The sequence below is a fragment of the Antechinus flavipes genome, chromosome 6 (genome assembly GCF_016432865.1).
Source record: "Antechinus flavipes isolate AdamAnt ecotype Samford, QLD, Australia chromosome 6, AdamAnt_v2, whole genome shotgun sequence".
Taxonomy (NCBI): Eukaryota; Metazoa; Chordata; class Mammalia; order Dasyuromorphia; family Dasyuridae; genus Antechinus; species Antechinus flavipes.
The window spans coordinates 94,257,336-94,269,987 of NC_067403.1; the positions used below are offsets into that span (position 1 = coordinate 94,257,336).

Genomic DNA, 12,652 nt, shown 5'->3' on the forward strand with positions numbered 1-12,652 from the left:
GACCCTATCTGAACTACGCCATTAAAAGACACTTTTTGTGTCAGATTAAGAGGGCTCCTTAATTTTCACATCCTTTGATGGTTAGAGAGCATTGATGATTAGGGGAGAGAAGATGCATCTAACATCTTTTAGGATTTCTCAAAAAAAGAGTTTTAAATATGGTCACTCATTTAAATTATTTATGAAGTACCTGCTATGTTCATATGACTGGATGTGTCTCTGTACGAACAAAACAAACAAAAATAACCTGAGAAAGGTTTATTGTTAAATAAAGAATCATAAATTTAGACATCATCTATATCATTTAGCACAACTTTATTTTACAGATGAGGAAACTGAGGGGTATAGACACTAAGTAATTAGTTCAGAGTCACATAGGCAGTAAGTGAAAGATTTCAATTCAGCCCCTAGGACTCCAAATCCAGCATTTCTTTTCACCGTATTATGCTCCCTTTCCAGGAAGAAGGAAATAAATAGGTCCATAATATACTTAAAACTTATACAAATGAACCAAAACTCAACAGAAATAGAATAGTTATAAAATAGAGATAGAAGCTAAACCTGCAATTTCACTGGCATAGGGAACTCCAACCAATATATGGAGGCAGCCTCTCCACAGCTTTTATTTTTTGAGAGCTTTCAAGAGCAATGAAAGGATGAGGGCTCTGCTCAGGATCTATTGCCAATATGTGTCAGGGACAGAAGTTGAACATGCAATTGTAGAATAGAATGTAATTGCTGAAGGGATGATGGATGGATTAGGGTTATGTTAGTCAAGGGAAAACTTTAGATAGGAGGTGAACCATGAGTAAAGTTTAGAAAAGTTTAACAGCTTTCCAAACATCCTACTTGTCAAAAGTTAAGAGCAGCAGCTAAAATAAAATCCTAGTACTTCCTGGTGTTGTACCCCAGCCCTGCTTATTATGTAACAAAACCACAGAGATGGTTTATTTTCGGTAGAGGAACATGTGACTTCCTTATTTCTACTCAGTTCCCCACCTGAGTGAACCACAGGACATCAAAACACCCATTACTTTCGAGTCTCGTAAAAATAGTGTTTACTTGTCCATGTGTGCAGCTGATTCAATATGTATGTATGGATTTGTGTCATGGCCATTCCGGTAGTCCAAGTAAAATTGATATACTGGTGTTTACTGCAAGCTTATCTGTCCTGGCTCCCAAGCATTCAGAGAAAGCTAATTGTTATTCAGAATTTGCACCCACACCAGCAGAGCGAAGACTGGTAAGGACATAACAGAGCTCTGCTCAATGTTGTTTTTCATTATAGATTGTGCATGATTTTAATCATACTGTGCCATTTTTTAATGTCCTGTTTTATTTCTTCCACATTTACAAAAACATTCACATAATCTGTGTCTCATAATTGTGGTCTAATGATTTCTCAGTATCATTGGCCAAAACAAGTTTGGATTAGGAGGGTTGGGCCCAGAAATTATTATTAGGATAATTTACATATGTTAGTTTAGTTACCATTGGTATTTTATAAGGCCAGTACAAAATTTCAATTAAGACAAATTAATCTTTAAACCAAATGATGATATTTTCATATTACATTTATGCTGCTTCTCTGTGACATATTCAGAAGAGGATCAGGTCAGTTCATAGAATGTTGCTTTTGTGAAATCAGCTATATAAGCGGATAGAATATCGAACCTTGAATTAGGAAGGGATGAGAATCCAACCTCAGCCACTTCCTGGCTAAATGAGCCTAGTCAAATTACTTACCTTTCTTAACCTCAGTGTTCTCATCTGTAAAATGGAGTGAAAATAGCACCCATCTTGCCAGGGTATTATAAGGATAAAATGAGATAATATTTGTAAAGCATTTTAGAAACATTAAAGTGTTATATAAATGCTAGCTATTATTTGTATTATTACTAGAATTACAAAATTCCGGAGCTGAAAGGCTTTTAGAAGTGGTCTAGTCCAACTTCTATTTGTCTAGGAATTCCCTTTATAATATCAGTAGTGTTCATCTAGCTGATGCTTGAAGACTGCTAGTGAAAGAGGAATAATGACATTCAAATATGTCCCCGGTCTTCTCTTGAATCAGTCAAAAGATAAGCAAAATTTTTCTAACATAAAGCCAAAGTTTTTTCCTATAGTTTTTATCATTGTTTCTAATTCTGTCATCTGGGGTCAGTTTAATATCCCTGCTCTATGAATGCCCTTGAAACATTGAAAGATAGTAGTCATTCTTAGCTCTCCCTAGTCTTTTTAACCATCTAGCATATGGTCTCTGGTCTTAACCTGCCCCTTCTGGGAATGCACATAACAAAGGTCAATTTAAAGCCTTTCTTAGCCAACTTTATTATTTAGTTAAGAGCAATATGACAGGTATATATCAGGCTAATTTAATGTTACATTAAGTCTATATCACGTGTCTTGTAGTTAAGAACATTTTGGGACAAGGGGGGATCTGAAATCCACCTTAGGACTTAATCTTCTCCTCTCTAGAACCTAGAGAAACTTTGGTATCACCAAAATAGTGGGCTACCCTGAATGAAGTTCCTTCCATGAAAACCCTTCCATATTCATGGTATGTTCATGCTTAGATACATTTTTTATCATGAGTATTTATTAGTAAATGTGCTTCAGAATCTCTAAAGACCTTTTCTATTTACCATTCTATCAACTACTTGAAGCAGTCAAAACAGGTAGTATGATCTTCACATTATCAGGGAGGCAAGGAAGCACAGAATGGTTGAGACCTTCTCTGAAGGATACATAAATGATAAGTGGAAGACCCAGATCTCCATCCTCTAAGTTCAAAGTGACAGTCTTTTTCATTAGGGTGAACTGATAATTTTAAAGTAGAGGGAGAAGAATGCAGGTTCAGAGAATCTGGGGTCAAATTCTGGCTCTTCTACTTACTACTTGGATAAATCATTTAAATTCCCTAGGTCTCAGTATTCTCATCTGTTGAAATGGGTTAAATGACTTGGTGACTTCATAAGCTCTCATGAATTCATTTATCAAATATATATACTAGATGATCAGATTTTATTCTCTTCAATTCTCCAACGATAAGACATTTCAAATCAAATATCCTATAAGGATCTTAAACTCAACATATCTAAAATAGAATTCATTTCCCACCTTAACTCTCAATCCTTCTTCACAATTGTTTTATTTCTGTGGCAATCCCTCCAGTCCTCCTAGGTTATAACCTTGGTACCATTCCCAACTTCTTACCTATATCTACTATCCAGTCATTTACCAAATCTCATCAAGATTTTCTCCACAACATCTATTGCATCTGATCCCTTCCCTCTACCCTCACATCCACAATCTTACCCATCAAGCCAGTCATTACATCACATCTGGATTACTGTAACAGCCTCCTGATTTGTCTCCTTGCCTCAGATTTTTCCCCATACTAACTCATTCTCCAATCCAATCCAAACAACTTCATTAAGTGCTTGCTATGCGCCAAGTATGGTGTCAGGCTTTGGAGATACAAATATGAAAAATGAATATAGTCAAAAAAGCGATTTTCCTGAGGCACAGGTATGACCTTGTCATTCTCCTATAATAAATTCCTATTAGACCCAGGATCAAATATAAACTCTTCTGGCATTTAAGTTACTTTGCAAACTGTCCACATCCTACCTTTCCAGCCTTATTACTTGTTAATCCTTTTCATACAAGCATACTGGAATTTGTTATTGTTCTTCATACAGAATTCCTATCTGCGCCTTCGTAGTGTCTGGCCACCATTCCTGGGACCCTCTGGATTCTCCTATCACATGCCAATTTTTGCATGAGGCCCTTTCTGATCTTTCTAATTGCTAAATACTTTTCTCCTCTGCTTCTGCTTTCTTCTCTAGTTTTGTAGCTACTGTGAATGACTGGTAACTATGTATGTACACGTACACATACCCATATATATATAGTTTCTAAATACTTATTAATTAATCAAGAGGCAACTTCTAGGGTCTCTTCTAATTCCACATCTTTGATTCTATAATTTTATATCCGAAGGAATTAAGGAACCCACAAGTATTGAGCTTCAGATTCCTAGCTTTCTTTGGTCCAAGACATTTCTGGAGGTTGGGAGTCTGGCTCCGAACAATGTTCTGTGTTCTCCGTCCCTTCGCATGGGATTATGATTTTCAGCAACAGGGCTCCTTGTAGATACAGCTAAAGATCAGGTCATCCGACTTCTCTTGGGAGCTAGCCACCAGCATAAATCCTTTTAAGCAATAAGGATTCCTTGATAGAATATTCAGGCTCCCTCAGCATAATTATAATAATCGCTTACATTTACATGTATTGTAAGTTTACAAAGCACTTTCTCAAGAACACCCTGTGAGGCAGGAACTAAATACATTATTAGTTGCATGTTAGAGATGACAGGCTAAGATTCAGACTTTTAATTAAATAACCTGGCCAGTTTCATACAAAAAGCATCAGTGTGAAGGTTCAAACCCAAGATTTTTGACTCAAGATCCTGTCTCCATTTGGCTACATCAACTTGTCTCTCCGAGTATTGAAGAAACTCAGTATTTGGGTGCACCTTGGTGAACCAAAGGCATTGAAGGGAGTTCAAAAGGGTGTAGTCAGATAATATAGGGCATTTTTCACCTTCCAAATGCCATGTTGACCAAGTTTTATTATGTAAGTGAATAAAGGTAAAGAACAGCCTTGGCATTTGTCCAGTTAGTTTGACCAATGTAGTCAACTAAATTATATTAGTTATAATTTAAATACTCAAATTGATTTTGCTGCTATAAATTGGTTTGGCTGAAAAACTAACTTTTAAAAACTCACTTCAGTTCAATATTTGCCAAATGTCCAACTGCATCACTTTTGCATATTCAGCAGGGTTCTGGGCTCTGCAGGCAGATTAAAAAGATATATGGAATTGTTTGACAATAAAGACTTATAAGGCTTTTTAGATGAAGGGTGTTTCTGTACTGTTATTACAAGGGAAGTCTTTGTTGGAAGAGCTTTTTTTCCTTTCTTTTTTTTGCTGAGGCAATTGGGGTTAAATGACTTGCTCAAGGTCACACAGATAAGAAGTGTTAAGTGTCTGAGGCTGGATTTGAACTCAGGTCCTCCTGACTTCAGGGTTGGTGCTCAAATCCACTGAGCCACCTAGCTGCCATCTAGCTGTCCCCTTGGTGGAAGAACTTGAAAAAGACTTTGAATTAGGGAAGCAGAGGGGAATGCTTGTGGTCAAAGAGTAAGTATAACTTAGGGTGATCTGATAGTTTAGATTTGAGATTGGAATGAAATGAGACTTGCAGATCATCTGACAAAGTGGTTCTTAACTTCTTTTGTGTCATGGACTCCTTTAAAAATCTAGTTAGACCATTCTAAGGGAAATGGATGAATATTTACAAAAATATATCTTGTCCAGACTGATGGAAGAGGAAATAGGATGCTAAATAACCTCATCTTAGAAAAAGAAATTGAACAAACCACCAAGGAACGTAAGGAAAAAAAAATCCCCAGGCCTATTGATATTTATAAAAGATTTCTACCAAACATTTAAGTACAATTGATTCCAATACTATACAAACTATTTGTAGAAATAGATGAAAGAGTTCTATGACTTTTCTTTTATGACACAAATAGAGTACTTAAATCAGGAAGAGGAAAAACAGAGAAAGACAACTACAGACCAATTTCCATTTTAAAAACTGATGAAAATAATTTAAAATAAAATGCTAGGAAAAAGATTATAGCAACATATCACAAAGATCACACACTCATATCAGATGGGATTTATAATAGGAATGCAGGATCAGTTCAATATTAGGAAAACCATGAGCATGATATACCATATCAATAACAAACCCAACATAAATCATACAATTATCACAATAAATGCCTAAAAAGCTTTTAACAAAATGTAACACCAATCCTATTTTTAAAAAAGATACCAGAGAGCATAGGAATAAATGCAGCTTTCCTTAAAATGATAAGTAATAACTATCCATTAGCAAACATTATCTCTAATGGATAGAAACTAGAAGCTTTCCTAATAAAATAAAGTGTGAAGCAAAGATGCCCATTATCATCACTATTGTTCAATATTGTGCTAGAAATACTAGCAATAGCAATAAGGGAAGAAAAAGGAATTAATTAGAATAGGCACTGAGGAAACAAAAATATCGCTCTTTGCAGATGAGATGATGGTAATACTTAAAGGATTCCAGAGAACCAACTAAAAACTAGCTGAAACGATTAACAATTTTTTAATAAAGTTGCAGAATATAAAACAAACCCAAATAAGTCATCAGCATTTCTATATATTACCAACAAACTCCAGCAGCAAGAAATAGAATGGGAAATTCCTTTTAAAATAATAGTTAACAATATATAATACTTGGGAATCTACTGCCAAGTCAAACCAAGGAATTTTATCAACATAATTAGAAAAAACTTTATACACAAATAAAGTTAGATCTAAAAAACTGGAAATATGTCAATTGCTCATGGGTAGGTTGAGCCCATATAATAAAAATGAAAATTTTACTTTATTTATTCAACATCATACCAATAAAACTACCACAAATTTTTTGTTGTGCTGTCTCTTTGAAGTTTGCTCAGGCACTTAGTGAACTTCCAGATAAGTTTCTTCTTTCCCTGCCCCATTCTCCATTTCCAAAACCTCCAGTAGTATTTTTTAATGTAAATTTTTATTTCTTTCAACTATTAAATATTTCCTACTCCTTCCCTCCTCTAATTTCCTCATTGAAAAAAAATAACCCCCCCAAAAACTCAACTCCACAGTGAACAAACAGCTCCTCCCCCAAAAAAACAAACAACAAAAAACTCTGTATAACAAATACATAGAATCAAGTAAAATAAGTTTCTACATTGGTCATATCCAAAAATATATATTTTACTCTGCATCTTGAATCTATCACTTCTCCATTAGGAGCTGTGTAGCATGCTTCACTATTGGACCCCTGGAAACATAGTTGGTAATTGTACTGATTAGAGTTCTTATTCTTTCAGTTGGATGTCTTTATATTGCTGTTACTGTAGAAATTTTTTGTTCTTGGCTCTGCTGGCTGCATTCTGCTTTGATTCAAAATGCATATTTTCCTAAGTTTCTCTGAAAACCTCCCTTTCATCATTTCTTGTGGCACAAGAGTAATCTATTACAATTATATATAATAATGTGTTGAGTAAGGAGAAATATCTCACAATTGTTCAAAGTAAATGTTGGGACTGTTTTTGTTCCCGTCTAGATTTACTAAAGTAGGATCAAAACAAGGTAATAGGGCACCATCTGTGATTTGGAAACTTACCTGTAGTGCAAAGGGAACCTCGTACCTTGTGTTTCCATTTGTTTTAATCTTTTCCCTCTGACAATGAAATTTTTATTTCTTTTCAGATTCTAGGACAACAACTTTAGCAAGAGGCCCCTGGGTTCCTGACCCAATTGCTAAGAAGAACCGAAGAGATCTAAATAATAAGCACGATACTATTCAAAAACATTAAAAATAATTTTGGAACTCTAAGGACTTTTAATAATTATTTTCATCCTTCATTTTACAATTCCTTGGTTGAAGAAGCTCCAGAAATCCCCTAGTGCCTCTTGTTGGGCATTTGAAGTTTTATGCAATCTATCTGGCTTTAACCTTCCTTTCCATATTTATTGCATGTTGTTCCCTTTCATTCACTCTCCCTTCCAGCCAAACTGGCCCATTTAATGCTCCTCATACATCATACTCCATCTTTCCACCTCCGAGCCTGGCTAACAGCATGCTTAGCATATGCTTCCTCTTCATCTCCACTTCTTAGAATTATTACTTTTTTTTTTTTTCAAATCTCAGCTTACATGCTGGCTTCTATAGGGGGGCTTTCTTGATCCCCTAGGTGATTCCCTCACCCTCCAATCTGCATTCATTTTGTATATCCTTATATTATCTTTTCTGGGTAGGTGTGATGTTCCCCCAAAAGATCAGGGAAACCTGTTTCATTTGATTAGTTAAACAGGAATTTAATAAATAATCATGGGATGAAAGTTTACCAAAACTGGGAAAGATAAAATTAACTTATCCCAAGTCAAAAGGCAAGTTCATAAAGTTAAAGTTGGGATTAAAAACCAGGGGTTAGTGACCTTTCCACTCCCCTGAGTTTCTTTTCAGTTGCCTCTCCTGTTGCTTTCTGTTTAAATTTGAGAAATGCACTGAAAAAAAAAAGAAAAGCATAGGACTTTCTTCAAAAGCAAAGAGACCTCTTAATTGTTACCTCTTCCTCCCAAAATAATGTCAAAATCTATAATGAACTTATGTGCATTTTCTGCCTTAAATCTGACACAGATCAAAATCAACATTTATAAAAATATAGGTGACAATCTATTTTTTAAAATCAGAACTATCACAGTTTGACCTGAAGTAGTCCTCTAGCCTGATCCCCAGGGCACCCTGTGTATCCAGAGTTGCAGGGATTCAGGAGACATTATGTCCCTCTTTGCCCTGGCAAAAAGTTCCAAATGCCCATGGATTAAACTAAACTTCATTTAGTGGAATCCTGAAATAAGAAAGGACACAAACCACTCAATAAGAGACAGTCCCACCTAAAGAAACTTCACTGACTCAAACCATCTTCTATGGACCACAAAGTTCATAGGGCAGGAGGCAGGTGAGTTCAAATTGGTACTTAAAAGCTCTGTGATTAAGAATGAGTCACCTCAATTTTGGGGGCCTTATTTTTCTCATTGGGAAACTACCTCACTCAGATGTCTCTAGCACCACTGAAATGACAGGCAAGGTTGTGATTGATGGACCCAGTCCTAATGGCTTAGGAAATTTCACTGTTAAATGTTCAGTGTTTGCAAACAGTACAAATCAGGGCATGATTCATTGATTTGTTAATTGTCTAGACTTATAAAAGTGATAGTGAAAATGTTAATAGTGCAGATTAAAGTGTGTTGTGTTAACTCAGAAAGCTTGTTGTTATAAACATTTAATAGCATACTCTTAACTATAAAGTGCTTTCCATCACTTAAAACATCACAAAAATGGTGATTAGCCTTATCATACCCTCATTTTCTAAACTTCCCAATATGCACTTATTTCCTTCCTGACAGAGACAATGAATTTTTAGGAAGAATGAGATACATATTTGTGGACATGGGCAATATGGAATTCTACTTTGCTTTACTATGCAAATAGATAACAAGGATGTTACTTTACTTGAGGGTAGGGAAGAAGAGAGGTAAAAGAGTGAAAAAAATGCTTGATAATTAAAAAAAAAAGAGAAATAATAGTTAAAATAATAATAAATATTAATACTAATTATATAATACATAACAAAATAAATAAATAATAAAAATTTTAGAAACCTACTCAAATACAAATAAAGATTAAGCTTTTATTTCTCTGTTATCTATATCTCAAGGCTTTAGAAAAGACAATGAAAATAATTCCTTGGGGGATCCTTTCAACTAGAAACCTAGAGGTTTAGCTATAGTCAACTTAGAGGTTATAGTCAACACGACAACATTGAAAACCACTTAGGGGCCTATCCCATGAGAAAGGAGAACTGAAAATATATGCTGGGGAACTGGATCATCTGCCTCATCTCCAGGATAATTGGGACCAAAGCTAACTATAGAAGTTTTTCCATGGAGTCCCTGGACCACCCCAGTTCAGTATCAGATTCTAAAGTATAGTCATCATCCTTAATTCCCTATTTATCTATCTATCTATCTATCTATCTATCTATCTATCTCTCTATCTCTCTATCTACCTATCTATCTACTTATCTATCTATCTATCTATCTATCTATCTATCTATCTATCTATCTGCCTATCTACCTACCTACCTATCTATCTACCTACCTACCTACCTATCTACCTACCTACCTATCTATCTATCTATCTATCTATCTGCCTATCTACCTACCTACCTATCTATCTATCTATCTATCTATCTATCTATCTATCTATTTATCTATCTATCTATCCATCCATCCATCCAACCACCCATCCATCCATCCATCTATCTATTTATCATCTCTCTATTGAAAATAGGTCTCCTTCTCTCACTCAGACTGGAAGAGCAGCAGCCACTCATCAGTTTATTCCATTGAAATTTCCCACAGATCTTTTCATTTCTTATGTTCCTCACCCTGAGATCAGTTCACTCTTTTTTATTCATTATGGTGGCCCTGGTCCCGAAGCTCACCATACCGGTGCTGGATTCACAATACAGACATTCTAGTGTAGCTTAGAACATCCAAACTCCAGGGATTCATCAGTCTTAATGATGCTGGCAGCAGAGAATACAACCATGTGCACCACCACTCCAGGCTCTTTCCTATGTTTTATGAAAAGAGTTATCCCAGGATATTTGCCAAAGCTTCTATTGCTACTTCTTAGATCCTCAAAGGCACAAGAGAGTAAGTTTTCATACAATAATGACTTCTTCACAGTGAGGTGTCATGTCATCAGCCACCTGCTGCATTGCTATTAGATACTAAAATACAACCAGGAATGTCTTTGATGCTTAATGAAGAGATATTTCTTTACTATTGGAAGTGATGTTTTAAGTAGAGTTTTATGTCAGGTGATTAATGGTCCCTCACCTAATAATCCTTTCCAATGTGATAGCAAAAGCAGGTTTTTCATTTCCCTGCTCAAGAGTGCTAATGCGTCCATAACACAAATTCAGCAAGATTCAGGTGGGCAAAAGGGGAAAGACTAGGAAGAATATTTATAACCTGCTAGTTCCCTTTTAAATAGCAAAACCTCCTCACTCTGTCTCACCTCCATCTTCCCTTCCACTACCTTCTATCTGAATAATCTCATTTACAAAATCTGACAATTGGAAGGGACCTTAGGGGCCATCAGGTCTTCAAAAGGAATCTCTACTGGCACAGGCTTCCAGAGATAAGGAAAAACAAAAGAAGAATGCTCTCCTGTTTAGGCTTTTTGCCATATTCCATATTCCTTATTATGTTAATGTTTGCCTCAGATATTAACATGTCACAGTAATTAGGGGGAAAAGGAAAAAAAAAACTTTTTCATGCAATAGTCTACAAAATACAATTTTACAGCATTTTAATTTTCATTCCTTGGTTCTAAAATTTTACATCAAAAACAATAAAACAAATCTGAAAGCCTTCTATATCACATTAATATTAAGTGGCCTTGATGCTATATCTCCTTGGGGAAAAGCCTTTAATTAGTGATGCTTTAAACTTAAAGTATAATGTCAGGAAAGAAAACGACAGCTCAATAGGATAATGACCTATGTGGGATTACATGGCACTGTCCTGGAACAGAGTTGCATGTATATTATTCAAAAAAACCAATGAGGTAGCTGTATGTATAGGTATATGTGTGCATGAATATATATATGTATAGACAGGCAAATATGGAAATATAGATACATACATATATATGTGTGCATATATATTTACTAGCATTTACTCATATATTTATCACATGCACATTATATATACACACATATGTATATATACATAAATATTTGTGTATAGATAGCTGTACAGACAGGTAGACAAATATATATAGACCCAGGATTTTATTTGTATAAGAAATTCCCAGCATGGAAGCTCCTTTGTTAAGGTAGGTCCATAATTTATCTGTAATTTACATTTGTAATCTTAGAGCTGGCTGAGGTTTTAAGAGATTAAATAATATGTTTAGAATTATGAAACTAATAATGATAATTTTAATAAAAATAGGTAACATTTACATAATGTTTACTCTGTGCACTAAGCACTTCACAATGGTCTAATTGGATTCTCACAAGATTCCTGAGAAGTAGGCACAATTATTATTCTCATTTTATGGATGAGAAAACGGAGACAAAGAGATGTTAAGTGAGTTGCTAGAATTAAACCGGTAATAACTATTCAAGGATGAATTTGAACTCAAGTCTTCCTGCCTCCAATCCAATCCCCTTTTCACTATGAAACAAGGTCTCCTGACTAAGTCCAGTCCCCTTTGCCAGGCTGCCCTGAAAGCCACTTACATAGAGAAAAAAAATCCAACTTCCTAGAAGAAGACATTTATATTCTTGACCTTTATTAAAGACCGAATGGCAGTAATGTAAGTAATATATGTGATGGCAGGGCAATGAGGAAGTTATTTCAAAAGACACCTTATTCTTTATTTTAAAAACACAAAACTCAAATGTCACTAACTTAAGATTTTTCCCTACTAATAATCTTCAGGAATATGTTTCAGCTTTAAAAGATTAAAATATCACAAGAGATAATCAGGCATTTAGAATACTTGGGAGAAAGCCATTCTCTCTTAAAAGTTTTATGTGCTACTTAATCACTTACATTTTTATGTACTAATGCCAGGAAATAATTTTTTTATAGTAAAGATTAAAGTATATACATTTCTCCAAAATGGTACAGAAAGTTTTACTCCAATTACATAGGACTAATTTATAGCACCTCTCCCTCTGGCAAAAATTATTCTTCTTAGGCCCAGGCACACAACCTTGGAGTTATTTCCATCTTTGCCTTTCCCTCAGCCACCATATTCAATCAGTTGCCAGTCTTGTCAATGCTACTCTGCTTTGTACAGCGATTTCAACAGGCTTCTAATTGATGTGAATGAAAAAAGCAATAATTTTTTTAAATAACTTTTTATTGATGGAACCCATGCCAGGGTAATTTTTTACA

At 35.1% G+C, this 12,652-nt stretch overlaps 1 protein-coding gene and 1 long non-coding RNA gene across 4 annotated transcripts in view; one reads left to right on the forward strand and one right to left on the reverse strand.

Annotated features, from left to right (window-relative positions):
• MARCHF1 (membrane associated ring-CH-type finger 1) overlaps positions 1–12,652 on the reverse strand; it is a 1,059,500-nt gene that overhangs the window by 223,913 nt on the left and 822,935 nt on the right. The gene's annotated exons all lie outside the window — the stretch shown is intronic.
• On the forward strand, positions 1,034–7,502 carry LOC127541826 (uncharacterized). The gene is made up of 2 exons (XR_007948479.1): positions 1,034–1,243; positions 7,376–7,502. It is a non-coding gene; the product is annotated as an uncharacterized LOC127541826 (long non-coding RNA).